General features: G+C 38.9%; 1 protein-coding gene and 1 pseudogene across 23 annotated transcripts in view; both read left to right on the top strand.

The window, feature by feature from the left end:
- The window catches only part of PDE4D (phosphodiesterase 4D), a 1,410,178-nt gene that overhangs the window by 503,007 nt on the left and 890,234 nt on the right, over positions 1–16,937 (top strand). The gene's annotated exons all lie outside the window — the stretch shown is intronic.
- LOC112935331 (eukaryotic translation initiation factor 4B pseudogene) lies at positions 5,154–7,200 on the top strand (annotated as a pseudogene).

Below are 16,937 nucleotides of genomic sequence, written 5' to 3'. Positions count from 1 at the left end.
CGATGTAGTAATGTTGCAGTTTCCTACCTCCTATCACTGAAGATTAGTTTGGCCCCTTCTTGGACATCATATAAATGGGTTTGTATAGTGTGATCTTTGCGTTTGGCTTGTCCTTTCACTTGCAGTGTTTTTTTGATGTTTATCCATGTTGGTGTATGTATCAATAGTTTGTTCTTTTTTATTGTAGTGCACTGTTCCACTTTATGAGTATACCATGATTTATTTTTCCATGCTGTCTTGTTGATGGACATTTGAGATGTTTCTTGCATGTAGCTATTGTGAATAATATTGCTATGTGCTTTTGTATATAAGTCTTTTTGTGGACATATTTCTCTTGTATTCCTAGGAGTGGAATTTCTGAGTCATACGTAAACATTTTTATTTTTGTTAACATGAACAATTTTTTCAAAGTGATATACTATTTTAATCTTCCACTAGCAATGTTTGGGAGTTCCATTTGCTCTGCATCCTCACCAACACTTGATATTCTCTGTCTTTCTCATTTTATCCATTCTGGTGAATGTGTGGTGGTATCTCACTATGGTTTTAACTTATATTTCACTGATGAGTAAGTAGTGATATTATTTACCTTCTAATATATTTATTGAACACATAGGTATTTTATGCTTTGCCCATTTAAAAATTTATTCAGTTTTTCTTTAACTTATATATTCTGCATATATTCTATTTTTAAAATTTTATTTAAATTAAATTAACTAAGATATAACCTGTTGTTGGTTTCAGAGGTAGAGTTAGTGATTCATTGGTCTTATATAATACCCAGTGCTCATTACATCACATGCTTTCCTTTTATTATTATTATTTTTTTAATAATAAATTTATTTTTTATTGGTGTTCAATTCCATGCTTTTCTTAATGTTCATTACCCAGTTACCCCGTCCTCCCACCCGGTCCCTTCCAGTGACCTTAATTTTGTTTCCTATGATTGAATCTCTTATGGTTTGTCTCTCTCTTTCTATATTCTAGACAAATACTCTAAGTCATTTGTTAGATATATGCATTGTAAAATAAATATTTTCTCCCAGACCATGGCTTCAGTATTTACTTTCTGTTTGCTTATAATGGTGGTAATTAATAGTAAGGACCTCTAAAATGTGTGCATGTGTGTGCATAAGTGTGTGTGTGTGTAGGGAAAAGTGTAACAGTGAGAGGTCAAGGAAATGAGAATAAGCGAGATGACAGTGGAATAAGGGGGGAAGGAGAAAGGAGAATAAGCAGATGAAGGGGAAAACAATGAACAGGAAAAGAGGGAAGTGCGTAGGGTGGAGAAAAAAAATGGAAGGGGCAAATGGACACAGCTTGGTAAAGGGAAAGCAGGTAATAAGAATGACACTTAACCTTCAGGACAGTTTTACTTAGAGACAAGGACAGTTATCCCTTGAATATTGAATGATGACAAATGGGGCATCCAGGCACTAAGCGGGCAGACAAAGAAACATTGAGAATGAAATGACAGTATGTTTGTGGTGGCCCACAGCAAAGTAGTAAGTGGTTAAGAGGCAGACAGGTTGAATGTGCATCCTTCTTGCCTTCACCATTTATGAGCGCAGTGACCATGGGAAAGTTAATTAAAATTAGAAACCTAAAAAAAAAAAAAATAAAATAAAATAAAATAAAATAAAATTAGAAACCTAAAAAATTAGGTTTCTAATTTTTCAAGGACAAACTAGGAATAATGGAAGTATCTACTTCACGGGTTTGTTGTGAGGATAAAATATTTAGCATTCTAAGTATTTATTATGTAATAACACCTACTACTACCCCTACACTTATTTGGGAAAGTATTAGAACACATCATGTTTGTTGTTGTTGAATTTGTAGTTTCCAATAAGAAAACCATAGGTCTATGTCTTGTTCTTGGTATTTGTCCACTGACTTGCCCTGTTTTCCAGTACTGTTCAGTTATGTTTGGGTGAGAGTGGAGGTCCTCTTTACTTCTTCCTTGTTACATCTCTGTACCAAGTCTTGATGACTTGTACAGATTTGTCAGGCCAGAATACTCAAGAGGAATTAGGAGCTTTCCCTGGCTGTACCTCTGTTCCTGGCTTACTGTCTCTGGCTGGTCCATGTACCCCCAGATGCTCTGAGGAGGGTTTAGCCTGCCACGCGTGTGGATACTGGTCCCTGTGCACAGGAAGGAAGTTGAGGCAGCAGAGGGCTGGTAAGGACAGGTAGTGCTAAATCTCTCTAGCTGTGTTTCACTGCTGTATCAGCTATAATAAAATGAGAGCCAAGGAGCAAGTTATCCCCTTGTGACATGTTGACACACCCCTGAATGGATGTATATGCAGGGATATGCGTGAGTGGAGAATATTAGAAACACTTTCTCATTACCAGCGTCTTATTGCTTGTCTGGAGAAGTACACCGTGTACATGTATATTACTATGTTCCAAAATAAAAATGAAAAGAAGGAAATGACCAGAATTTCAGAATTTAAAGGAAGAAATGCTCGCTCTTGGAAATAAATGCCCCAACATAGGGTGAAGGATTACTTTAGTCAAATAAGGTTTCATTTTACAAGGATCTTCTAGAAATCTTTCCATGAGTTATGTGCCATACACAGACGAGTTGGTCTTGGATGCCAGTTATACATTGATTATCTGAGGAACTACCCATCATCTAGTGTTCTTGAGTACATACAGTACATTAGAGTGAACATAAAAAAGGTAATTTTCTATATTTTGTTACTGAGTCAAAATCCAAACAAAATAAAAGTAAGAAAAATAGAAGCTTGGGGCGCCTGAGGGGCTCAGGGGTTGAGTGTCTGCCTTTGGTTCAGGTTCTGATCCCGAGGCCTGAAATTGAGTCCCACATTGGGCCTCCCTTTCTCTCTTTCTATCTTTCATGAATAAATAAATAAAATCTTAAAAAAAAAAAAAAAGAAAAACAAGCTTAAAGCAGACGTACCTGATCTTTGAAATTTGGTCTTAACTGAAGAAGGCATTAACAGTGGGCATTCTGTATTTGGAATATTTTGGATCGAAGGATTTATGAAGCCAAAGGGTTGTATTTCACAGTCTACCTACAAGACTTGCGCCTTCATATTGGATATGTGCTCAGTTTTTGAGAGATTTATCTGATAGGTTCTTTGAAATTGGTGATTTTCTGGTGCCTCGGTGGCTCAGCTGGTTAAGTCAATACCTTTGCTCAGGTATTGATCCTGGAGTCCTAGAATGGAGCCTTAACCTGGCTCTCTGCTCAGTGCGGGTAATCTCCTTCCCCCCTCCTTTGCCTCTCCCCCCACTCATGTTCTTTCTCTTGCTTACTCACTTTCTCTTAAATAAATAAATAAATAAATAAATAAAATCTTAAAAAAAAGAAATTAGTGATTTTCAAGATTAAAATTAGACTCGCAAACTGAACACTGTATCTTTAATATATAGTATCTTGAAAAGTTACATCTTTTTTTTCAGAATCAGTAGCGATTCTTGGATCTAACCTAAAATAAATAGCTAAATGACACTGTTTTTCCTCCCACATCATAGAATCTCCGAATGTTTTATGATATTTGTCATGCCCTGAATTTATAGAAAAATAAAGTAATTATCAAGCTCCAATTTGTTTTTCAGACTACTGTGGTGCCTTTTCATTTTTCGTAGTACTTTCTGGCATTCTAATTAAGGATACCTCAAATATACTGTTACTACCCCACAGTATTTTACTCTATATCTGTATGTCAGTAAAGTAACACGTTCCAGGGGTGAATTTACTTTTGTAGTCAAAGTTTCTATGTCACCAGGCTCTTGTGTTCTTAAAAACACTAAAGACTGGGATCCCTGGTTGGCTCAGCAGTTTAGCACCTGCCTTCGACCCAGGGCGTGATCCTAGAGTCCCGGGATCGAGTCCCGCATCAGGCTCCCTGCATGGAACCTGCTTCTCCCTCTGCCTGTGTCTCTGCCTCTCTCTCTGTGTCTCCCATGAATAAATAAATAAAATCTTAAAAAAAAAAAAACACTAAAGAGAGTGATGACTTTGCATTTACCACATCAGAGCATGTGGTTCCTGCTTCCAAACCTTTCTTATGCCACCTTTACTTGTAATAGTATAGATTGGTTGGGAATCCCGTGTATCCCCAAAATGAGCCCAGTGAAACATTTATTTTCCTATTAAAAGTTGATTGAAGACCATGGTACTATGACCTGCAGAGTGTAGAGCTGAATAAAGCACTTTATTTTTGTCTAGGAATCATAATTTTCAGCTTCTCAGATAGGTTGTTTCCCCTAAACACTCCCTGCTTGACCATCTTTACATAATCCAGAGTTATTCATCACTGAAATGTTTAGGGAGAGTTTAAAATTCTTTAAAAGTCATGTTGTTCTGACTTGCAGTATTGTGTTCATGAATGAGAAAGTAGGTGAAAGCACCCTGAGTGGCTTTCATGTAACACTGATTCAAACTTAATATTGACGTTAAGAAATGCAGAATAAGAAAAATGTGTTAAGCTGAAATTTAGGAAAGGATAAAGATATAAAAAATTCTCTTACCCTGACAAATGAGCACTATAAAAGGACAAAGAGATTTCATGAAAATAAAACTATATATAGAAAAGAAGCTATAGAAAAATTATATGATCTCCCTCTCATATATGAAAATTATATGATTATATGAAAATTATATGTTTCTAATGTTGTTTGTTTTCTTTTGGTTTGGCTTGGTTTTGCTGAAAATCCTGGCTAGTTAGTTAGAATTCTTCCTAACAATTTGGGACTTCCATATCAATTATCATACCTATTTATCTCATTTGTTTAGAATCTTCTGTCTACTTGTAAGATAGTAGATAGAGCCAGGCATTTTTACAGCTATTCCAAATTTGTGGAATTCAGTCAAAGTCGCATGCCATTTTGTTAAGCTGTTTGATGTCATTTATATCATCTATCTGGATGATATATTGGCTTTAATGGATTGGCATCACTTAAATTACAGTTGGTAGCTTTGAGTCTGGAAAAGGTAAGACCTTTACCCACATTTCCAGAAAGGTTCTGTCTCAGGGTATTCTGACTCTTACAACAATGTGATTCCTAAGAAAATTGCAACTAATACTAAATGTCATAATAAACACACACATACATACACAAACCCCTTGTTATGTGGAAACTTTACATGGAAATTAAGAACTTTAGTATAGACGTGATCGCCTCATCCGGGTCCTTTGCGTTCTCTCTCGCTCTCCCAACATGGCGGCCTCAGCAAAAAAGAAGAATAAGAAGGGGAAAACTATCTCCCTAACAGACTTTCTGGCTGAGGATGGAGGGCCTGGGGGAGGAAGCACCTATGTCCCCAAACCAGTCAGTTGGGCTGATGAAACAGACGGCCTGGAAGGAGATGTTTCAACCACTTGGCACAGTAATGACGATGACGTGTGTAGAGCATCTCCAACTGACGGTTCCATCCTGCCCACTGCTCCACGGGCTGCTCGGGAACCCAATATCGCCCGGAGCCATCTTCCAAAATCGCCACCCTATACTGCTCTTCTAGGGAACCTGCCCTATGATGTCACAGAAGATTCCATTGAGGAATTCTTTAGAGGATTGAATATCAGTGCAGTGCATTTACCACGTGAACCCAGCAATCCAGAGAGGTGGAAAGGTTTTGGTTACGCTGAGTTTGAGGACCTGGATTCTTTGCTCAGTGCCCTGAGCCTCAACGAAGAGTCTCTAGGTAACAGGAGAATTCGAGTGGACGTTGCTGATCAAGCACAGGATAAAGACAGGGATGATCGTTCTTTTGGCCGAGACAGAAATCGGGATTCTGACAAAACAGACACAGACTGGAGGGCGCGTCTGGCCACAGACAGCTTCGATGACTACCCACCTAGGAGAGGTGATGATAGCTTTGGAGACAAGGATCGAGACTGTTACCATTCAGACCAATACCGTGATGGATATCGGGGTGGGTATCATGATGGTCCTCGCCGAGATATGGACCGATATGGAGGCCGGAATCGCTATGATGACCGAGGCAGCCGAGACTATGACAGAGGCTACGATTCCAGGATAGGCAGTGGCAGAAGAGCATCTGGTAGTGGGTACCGAAGGGATGACGATTACAGAGGAGGCGGGGACCACTATGAAGACGGATACGACAGGCGAGACGATCGGTCCTGGAGCTCCAGAGATGATTACTCTCGGGATGACTGTAGGCGTGATGATAGAGGTCCCCCCCAAAGACCCAAACTGAATCTAAAGCCTCGGAGTACTCCTAAGGAAGATGATTTCCTCCGCTAGCACCTCCCAGTCCAGTCGAGCGGCCTCTATCTTTGGAGGGGCAAAGCCTGTTGACACAGCTGCTAGAGAGCGAGAAGTAGAAGAGAGGCTGCAGAAGGAGCAGGAGAAGCTGCAGCACCAGCTGGATGAGCCAAAACTAGAGCGACGGCCTCGAGAGAGACACCCAAGCTGGCGAAGTGAAGAGAGGAACGGGAACAGTCCAGGACAGGAAGTGAGTCATCACAGACTGGGACCTCGGCCACAACTGGCAGAAGTAAGACCAGGATGCACGAAGGAGAGAGAGTGAGAAGTCTCTAGAAAATGAAACACCGAATAAGGTGGAAGACTGTCACTCTCCAACTTCTAAGCCACCCAAATCTGAACAGCCTCTGAAGGTAATGCCAGCTCCTCCACCAAAGGAGAATGCTTAGGTGAAGCGAAGTTCTAACCCTCCTGCCCGATCTCAGAGCTCGGACACGGAGCAACAGTCCCCCACGAGGGGTGGAGGGAAAGCAGTCCCGTCTCAGCCCCCCGGAGGAAGGACCAGCAAGGAGAGGCATCTCCACTCAAGCAGATGAAAACAAAGTAATGGGGTGAGTGTCCCAAAAGGCCACAGTGGGAACTCCAGCCGTGGTCCAGGAGATGGAGGGAACAAAGACCACTGGAAGGAGCCGGATAGGAAAGAAGGCAAAAAGGATCAAGACTCCCCATCTGCACCTGAGCCAAAGAAACCTGAAGAAAATCCAGCTTCCAAGTTCAGTTCTGCAAGGAAGTATGCTGCTCTCTCCATTGATGGTGAAGATGAGAACGAGGGAAAAGATTACACCAAATAGACCTCTGCATCCTGTGCTTTCTCCTAGTTTCTCCACCCTGGAATATTCGAGAGCAAATCAAACCTCTATCCAGACAAAACAGTAAAACTCACCATCTCCTGGAGACCTTTCTTAACTTTTTTTTTTTAAAAAACAAAAAACAGTGAAATGAAATTCTTTTGCATGCTGCTACAGCCTTTAAAGTATTGAACTAACTGGAGAATCGCCAATGTAGCCAGAGAGAAAGAGATGTACAGCTTTTAACAGGAAAGTTGTGCATTTTTCCGGAAAAAAACCAAACAACTTTAGTATATATAAATAATTTAAAATATATAATTTACAATATATAAATAAAATTTAGAATATACATTTTAGAATACATAAACATTATATTTCACAACTGACTTTCTGGAACTTCCCCTCTTTTTGGGGGGTCATTCAGCAGTGTTCTCCATCTTTCCTCCTCTACTAACTGTTCTTTGTCCCAGTTAACATTTGACTTTGGCTATTTTTAATTCTCTAATATGATTTAATTCAAATCAACTATTTTATATTCCCACATATTTTACAGAATTGAGTTAAATTTTGTAGATATAAGAATAACTACAAGTTGTATTGATGAACATAATCATCTACACACTCATGCATTGATCACGTATTTATATATTCACTTACACATTTATCTAATAAATAGCTGGGGTCTCTTATTTGCTATATACTGATCTATGAACTGGAGATGGAAAGCTCAACAAGACCAATATAGTCTCTTCTGACAGAGTTTAGAACCAGTAGGGCATACAAACAAGAAAACAGGCAACTGCAATCCTATTTGTTAGATGTAAAGTACGAATATAACCAAGGACATGCAGAATAATATAGGATATCATTGGGGAGCAGGCTTGTGAGGAACTGACACTACCTGGGACCTAAAAGGAGATGGTTCTCAGCATGGAGAATAATAGGGACACAATCTTGGGACAAGAGGAAGCGGTGTTTGTATCCCAGTAACTAAAAATTTGTTTCTTAATGCTTTTTTAAAGATTTTTTAAAAAATTATTTATTCATGAGAGTCACACACAGAGAGACAGAGACACATAGGAAGAGGGAGAAGCAGGCACTCTGTGATGTGGAACTCAATCCCTGGACCCCAGGATCATGACCTGAGCTAAAGGCAGATGCTCAGCCACTGAGCCACCCAGGTACCCCCATAACTAACATTTTAGCATCAGTTAGATCATTTAGAGCTGTGGATCATATTGAAGGTACAGTCGATAATCATTACCATTACTTTTTCTTGTAACCAACATGTATTGGAATATTCTCTAGTAATGCTGAGCATCCAAGGTATAAGCACCAACAAGGCAAACAGTTATTTGGACCGATATGGAGTTTGATCCAAAACTGGAAAGTGAGAATACGGAAAAAGAAAAATAGGGAAAACGAATTGAAGGTATTTGTGAGAGAGTGAATGAAGTGATGTATTATGGCAACTACACTAGATATGGAAATAAGAAGATACAGATATAGAAAGAGTTCAAGGTCTCTAGGAGCCTCTGTGATGGCAAACAGGCAAGATTAGAATAACTGAACAGGTTGAAAGAATAGGAAGTTATATTTGTTGGACAACATGTTTTATGTTATGATTTAAGTGTTGAGGGTCATATAAGATGTTTTCACGATGCAGAGGGATGCTAGGGAAGAGGGTGTTGTAGTGGGAAAGAAATAGTAGAGGAATTGAGAGATTTAACCATGGGGTGACTCTTCCACGTGGACACTGAGGTCAAGCATCAAGACTCAAGATGTCCAGGTGCTAAAATGGTGGACGCTTTTCAAAAAATGGGACATAGTGACCAGGGAGACTAGCAAAAGTCATTGATGAAGCAGAGTTGATTGGCATGGATGCCAAAAGAGGGCTTCACAAGGGAGCGGAGGAGTAACAATTAGTAAGTTAATGTGAATAACCGGAAGAGCACAAAACCATCTCAGGGAGGGGCACAGGGCACCAAGAACAAGAGCAGCCTCCCCTTCCCCGGTTGCCCTGCAGGGAAGGGACATCCTCAGTGAAGACCAAGTTTGAAGGAAGGCAGCATGCAGGGTACCTGTGATGAATGGAAGTCTGCTTACCATGGAAAGAGATTTCTAGAAAAATTGGAGATGTTAGGAAGAACAAGAGTTCTTGTTTGGACAGGGGGTTTGGACAGGGGAGAGAAATCATAGAGCAATGTGAGGATAGTGAACTGGAAGAACACAGAGGAGAGGAAGAGTTTCTATCTCAGGTATTTCTCTGAGGTGTGATTATTATAGATGAATTCCAGAACATTTTCAGGAATCTGTCCAGCTGTCCTTTGACAAAGATTCAGGGAAGGGCAAGTGTAGCATAGTTACTAAGTCTTTTAGGAAGGCCATGGGGGTTGTTCTACTCCAAATAAGTAGGTTCACAATGGCATTCTGTTTCTCAGGACTTTCATCTTTTGGAAATAGCAGCAGCTTGTGGTGTTTGGGGAATTTTGTATCTTTCATGGTATTCAGCTGTGCCCTAGATTTATTATAGGCTGTGGAATATGGTGAAGGATCTGATTTTTTTTAATGTGCATTATCTTTTCAGTCAGTATTATTCTATTTTAAACAGTTGGGTTTTTTATATTTAACTCTAATTGTTTTGCCAGTTATAAGAACAACTTAGGTATTTTGGATTAGCATTTGGGTTTTTCTCTTGAGAATTTCCTTTATCAGAAATGATCATTGTCTCAATACTGCCCTCTTAACTATTCTTAAATACTACTGCTGGGATTCAAGTGTTATTCCAGTTCATCATGCTGCTAATTGTAGCAGTGGAATCTAGAGTGAAATTGAATTTGATGTGGACAAATAGTATTTGTAGAAACCTTTCTTCAGTAAATTGGGTTACTAATGTAAAGTGAAACACCAGAAAGGCACATGTGTTTTTCTCTTAACTTGGATATTACATATTATTTCCAGATTTTATCTTCTAGAAAACTGTGTTGATGATAATATTAACTTAAATCTGCTTGACAAAGCTGTATGGTTAAGACCTGGGACTAAAAATCCTGGTATGATGCCTCTACAAACACAATTTCATTTTGTTCTGTTCTGTGACCTAGTGAAGGTCATTTTCCCTGTTTTTATCCTCACCATCTGAAATAGTATTTGTGACTAGAATTTAGCAATTGTGGAGTATATCATATTTATAAAATGCGTTAGCAAAGGGTATTTTACTATGTAGAGATCCAAGCAGAGAGTGCTCCATTTGTCTTAAGAAGAAATATAAAAGTTAATTGATTTTCAGAGGATAACTGTAACAAAGACTGGAACCCACATTGTCTCATCTTGGTTTATAACTTCTGGTGTATTTTATTCAGTATCTACTGAAAAATCTGAAGTGAGGGCTAATGATTTTAGGTTTATTTTGTGTTTTTATAAAACTGCTTTGTAAGTGAAAGTCATTCTTTGCAGTTGGCAAAACCAGTGAATGGATGGTAATGAAAATTCACATTCATGGACCATTATCTTGTCATTAAAATGATCATTATGAGAACTATATGGTACCATGGAAGTGCTTGGGGCCTTTTGAAAAGAAAAGCAAAATACACAAGTACATTTGTGTTAAAGTTATAGCACTGCAAAATAGATGCCTGCATGTAGCTAAGGATGGGAAAGTAACATGAAAGTAATTAAATTTTTTCAAGTAACAGGATTGTAGTTATTTTTTCTCTCATATTGATTTCTCTTAAAAATATACTTTTATCTATTCAGTAAAATTACCTTAAAATTGCATTCATGATTATTTGCAGTTTCATTCATCCAAATGTTTATTGATCCTTTGGTGTATGATAGATACTATTTTTAGGTGCTGACAGTATATTTTTGAATAGATAAAAATAAAATTCTTGGTGTTTTGTTTCTCAACTGTAATTCACTAGGTATTTTTGGCAAATATGTGGAGGAGGAATACTGGGGTCTTTCAGGGTTCTCTTGATCATTTTATGTAAACTTGTCTTTGTTTGCAGGTAAGTCCCCAAAAAGATCACCAGAAAAATCTATTGGTTAAGAAAAACTAAGATTAGTCTCATTGGAATAAAGAATACTTCCTTTAAACTTAGAAATATTTCAGAAAGAAGAAGTAAAGAAAGGATGTTCATAGAGTCTTACAGCCTGGTCTTGGTAGGTGGAGAAATGGTTGGGATTGCACCTGATTTAAAGACCTAATAGCTTGGGGCACTTGAGTGGCTCATTTTATTAAGCATCCAACTTTGGTTTTGGCTCAGGTCATGATTTCAGAGTCATGGGATCAAGCCCAAATTGGCCTCCATGTTCAGCGGGGAGTCTGCTTGAAAATTCTCTCCCTCTCTCCCTCTACTCATCCTTTTCTGCACCACCTCACCCTGCTCATGCTGTCTCTTTCTCTCAAATAAATAAAGTAAAATCTTAAAAATAATAAAGATCTGATAGCTTTGGCTTAATGGATTCTTGCAGAAAAGTGGGGGTCTTAAAGCAGGTTCTGATGCATAAACTATCAATTTTGTTAAATAAGGTATTTTCTTTGTTTTATAGTCTTTCTAGCAATAAGCATTCCCTGGAACAAGTACCTAAGTTGTTTTATCTGGTCCCAGTATTTTTTTTTAAAGATTTTATTCATTTATTCATGAGAGACACACAGAGAGAGAGAGAGAGAGAAAGAGAGGGAGAAGCAGGCTCCATATAAGGAGCCTGACGTGGGACTCGATCTTGGGACTCCAGGATCATGCCCTGGGCTGAAGGCAGGCACCAAACTGCTGAGCCACCTAGGGATCCCCTGGTCCCAGCATTTGTTTAGCACTAAAGTAGGCACTTAAGCTTTGACCCCAAACTTAAGCACTGGGACAGGAAAATATTTTGGTTTTAGTCCTTTCCACCTTCTTTCTTAGTTAACCTACATACTGTGATCTAAATGTTTGTACTCTACACCTCAAGTTCATATTTTGAAATCGTAACCCCCACAGGGATAGTATTAGGATATGGGGTCTTTGTGGGAGATGATAAGATCATGAAGGTAGAGCCCTCATGAATGGATTTAGTGCTCTTATAAAAGAGCCCCCAGAGAGATCCGTCACCCCTTCGACTAAGCAAGAAAGCCATCTGTGGAGCAGGAGGTGGGCTCTCAGAAGACAACAGATATGCTAATGCTTTGATCTTGGATTTCCCAAACTACAGGACTGTGAAAATAAATTTCTATTCTTCATAAGTCACTCAGTTTATGGTATTTTGTTATAACAGCCTGAATGGACTAAGATGCTAGGTTTATACTCATTCAGACAGACATTACAATGAGAGATCCTCTGTATTCTCTGTTTTTGTTTTTGCTTTTGTTTTTTAAACTTATATTACTGTCACCCCATTGCTTGAGAATGTTAACCTGGGGATAGACAAGGGGATGAGAACTTAAGGAAGATTCTGGAATAAAAAACTGGTTTGGTCAGTATCCAGTACCCTTCTCTTTGGATGGAGTCTCAGAGTAAGTAGGAGACAGGGCCTAGTCTTCCACAGGGAAGCTATAGAGGGCAGATATTCCCACTGCACACCTCTTTGGCAGTTAGATCTCAGTGTGGTTAATCTGTTACTTCTACCCTGACTTTGATTCTTAAGGGAATGGCTTAGACCCATCAAGACATGTGGCACTACTGAGTGGAAAAGTTAGAGGTATGGTGGCTGTGGCTGCTGACAGTGTGACCAGCAGTGTGTCGAGCTGGTGAGTAGCAGGATCCTAGGGAGACTAATGGTGTGATTACATTCTGGCGGTTCGTTACCCACCCAGATCCTGCTCATGTCTGGTCCTTCAAGCTCCCTGTCCATTCTGACTTCTATATGCATCTGATGAATTTCTTTTCCTGCTAAAATTAATCAGTATTGATTTCTATTGTTTGCAACCCAGAACCCTGACACATACGCAAGCCTTAATGAATTTATTATAAGGCTTTACCACTCCAGAAACTAACAGATGGGAAGTTCTTTGAGTTTTTCAGGACTTTCATTGTAAAATCAGTAATAAAAGTTAGTAGGGAGGAACCAAAAGGGAAAATTTGAGTTTTCATTTCAGTGCATTGGTTTTACATAAAAGGTTAAGAAAAAGGAGAGTAGTGGAAAGAAGAATCTCTCAAGATGTTCCTGGCGGAGTTTGTGAAACTCTCAGTAAGGAGACAAGGACAGGGTTTCATTGTAATTATTCCCTTTTGGCTGTTCAAGCTGGTAGGCTTAAAATGGACTCCTAATGAGAGTGGTTTGCACTGCATTAATTAAGTGCATGAAATTACAAACTGCATGTCTTTTCTCTCTGGAGAATATTCTTCCTCTATAACTACTAGTTTATTTTAATTTCTCTCTCTTTCTCTTTAAAAAAAAAAAGTTTTCTCTGAAGGAAAATTAGCTCTGTTGTTAGTTTAATGAGAAAGCCTGCCCTTTGGATATGGGAGCATATTTCACTCTCACGCTTCCTTATATAGCTTATCAGGATTGTTCCTCATATAGAATTTTGAGGAAAAAGATGAGAAACTGTCAGTTAAACCTTCCTTACAGGTAGGTGTCCTTGTCCTTTAGGAGTCATTTATCTTTGTTGTAGTTTGTCCGTGTGTGTGTCTTTGCATGTGCATGCACATGAATGTGGCCTATTCAGAAGACTTATTTCAGAGAGACATGATTTCCCAATCCTTACCATCAGTCTGCAGAGAGGACATAGGCATGTAACCTCAGCATTCTCAGAAACCCTAGCATGCATGCCTTTCCTTCTTGCTACCTTCTTTCTACCTTAATAGAGCATCTTAATTATATCCACAGATTTTTAACCTCAGTTATAATTCCATGCTCCAGAATTTGTTTCCTTCATAGAAAAATATCTGTTCTTCAGGGAGTCTGTTCTAGTCAAATAGAAAGGATGAAATAAGGCCAAATCTTCATGAGATGGAAATAATTACAATTAACTTAATCACTTGTTCCAGTGTTAATGGTGGAATTATGGGGAAAAATGGATGGACATTTGAATTTCCCCAATTCTTCAGAATATTAATTCCATATTCAATGCTGTCTCTTCTAGCAGAAAAAAAAATCTGGTTAGGTTAAGAGAAAATGCAAATGGAATAGTTTAAAAAGGTTCTTGCATTGGCAATTTTCCTTCCAGAAGAAATGAACCTTCTCTGATACCTGCCTGAAGTTACTGAAGTTACTCCCCATCTTTCTTTCTTTCTTTCTTTATAAATTTTATTTATTTATTTTAGAGAGAGAGGGATGCAGAGGCAGCAGTAGAGAAAGAACATCTCCAGCAGACTCTGCACTGAGCGCAGAGTCTGATGCAGGGCTTGATCCCAGGACCCCAAGAGCGTAACCTGAGCCACAACCAAGAGTTGGATGCTTAATCAACTGAGCTGCCAGGCGCCCCTAATTCCTATCTTTCTGAAGAAAGCGCCACTGACTTCTGCAGTGATCAGATACAGTGACACAAGCAGAACATTATTATGCTAAGTAACCATTACCTGGTTTGAAGGAACCTGGAGATGATAAGGTATCTAAGGTCCAACAGGTCCTGAGAAAACTCCAGATAGATTCTTCATGTAGATCCTCCACACATATAGCCTAATTTACCAATTAGGAAATTATATCTTCAGGGCTTAGATGGTCTCTGGCTTATTGGTCTGAAAGAGTTAATGCACCTTTAACAAATACAAAGGGTCTCTCCTAGAAATATCTTAAACATGTTAAAAATTGACCTTAGCAATGGTCACCTAAAGTCAGTTCAACTTCACCGTTATAAAATAGCACTATAAAAACTTGGTTCAAAATAACATGTATTGCCATATAATACCAAGATCTATTATTAAACAGCCAGAGTATTGCTTTCACAATTTGAAAATTATTATTTTTAGAAAAAATGGCTTTGTGTAATACCTTATTAGAGTCTATTAATTGATGAGAAAAAAATGAGATGACATTTGCAAAAAATAAAATTGGCATTAGTTGAAACATCTGTACCATTTCTTTTATTTAAAGGACATTTTTATCCTAGAAAATGACTGACTGCTTCCATTAGCCTCACATCACAACAACAAAATAAAGTTGTCTTTCCATGACTTCTAATTTGCATTTAAATTATCCCCATGGCAGCATTTTGTAAGCACAAGCAAACAAAAGATTGTTTGAGTGACATAGGCCCTTCCACCTGAGAGAGAAATATATCATCTACAAAATTAAAAAAATATGGGTTTTAGTAAACATCTCTGAAAAGGAATTATAAGGATCTGCATTCTTTACTTCCTAGAGTTTATCTTTCTAATAATGCTCCAGAAGAAGAGATATTCTAATATCCTTTCCTTGGAGGCATCACGGAACAGTAATGCCCTTTGAGGCATTTTGAAGTAAAAATCATGTGATGTCCTCAAGTAGAATTTCTTTTGCTGTTCTTAATTTTCACTGTTGGCTTTACTTATCTTTCTAAAATATTTTTGTGTTATAAACTGGTAGTGACTTGGAGATTCAGGGGAGTTGGGACTAATGGGTGAGATTTTCACTTATGAAGGATCAGAGAGTCTGTAAGGCAGTGGTGGGGCTTAACCTGTATGCTTGGACAGGGAAGAGCTGTATCATTTCCCCCACCATGCACTTTTGCTTAGAAGATGAGTTAAGATTCAAAAAACCAACTTAGATCAGGGGTTGGCACAGTAGGGCCTACAGATCAAATCCCATTGACCCCTATTTTTTAAATGGAGTTTTCTTGGATCACACACTACTACTGAAGAGTAGTTAAGATCGAGACTGGCCTGCAGAGCCTAAAATGTTTACTGTCTGACTCCTTAGAGAAAATGTTTGCTGACCACTGACCTGAACTCTAGGCAGTTATGAGTTAGAATTAACTAGCAGAATGAGGCTTTTCAAGTATTAAGAGACTATAAATGTCTGTTTCCTGTGGCAGAGAGGAAGCCAGAGAGTTGGAGCTGTTATCAGGCATGGGCATGCATTCCTTCACTTACCGCAAGGATGGAATGCCAAGTCTGAGCCACAGGGGGGATGCCAGGCACTCAGGAATGTGAAGAGAGAGAGAGAGTCCTTGCTCACATGGAGATGGACACTAGGATAAAATACTTTTTGATGCAGACAAATATCCCTGCTCTCCTGAATCTTACATTTTGGTGGCGTCAAGGGAAATCAGGAACGAGGGCATGGTATGTCTGGAGAGGTTGGAATCTTACTTAGAATGACCAGAAGAGATCTCAGTGAGAATGGGACTTTAAGTAAAGGTTTGAGGACTTGAGGAAGTTAGCTATACTCTTTGTTGTGCTCCTAGAGATTCTGTTCAGAGGGTAAAAGACAATGAAGCCTAACTAAAGGGCAACATAGAACCACATTTTTCTTTTCTTTTCTTTTTTTAAGTTGGAGAATTAATAGCATCAGTTTGTATGCTGATGGGAACAGTTTTAATTCATTTGGACTCCTGTAATGAAGTGTTATAGGCTGGGCTCAGGGATGGTGGAAATTTACTTCTCATCATTCTGGAGGTTGGAAAGTCCAAGATCAAGGAGCTAGCATTGTTGTGTTCTGGTGAGAGCCTTCTTGCTGTGTTTGCACATGATGCAAGGGGCTAGAGAGCTCTCTTGGTCTCTTTTATAAGGATACTTATCCTATTCATGAGGGCTATATCCACATGACCTAAGCACCTCCCAAAGGCCCTCTCCTCCTAGCCCCAACCCCTGGTCATTAAGATTCCAACTTATGAATTTTTGGGGGACCCAAGCATTTAGAACATAACAAGGATGCCATAGTAAGAAGGAAAAACTGATGATGCAGATAGCTGCTAAGGTAATATCTTTGAGTAGATAAGAGGAATGAAGCTAGAGTAGAAGAAGAGGAGTGGCCTTGCCA

The sequence above is a fragment of the Vulpes vulpes genome, chromosome 2, assembly GCF_048418805.1.
Source record: "Vulpes vulpes isolate BD-2025 chromosome 2, VulVul3, whole genome shotgun sequence".
Taxonomy (NCBI): Eukaryota; Metazoa; Chordata; class Mammalia; order Carnivora; family Canidae; genus Vulpes; species Vulpes vulpes.
This window is presented reverse-complemented; position numbering and strand designations above follow the sequence as displayed.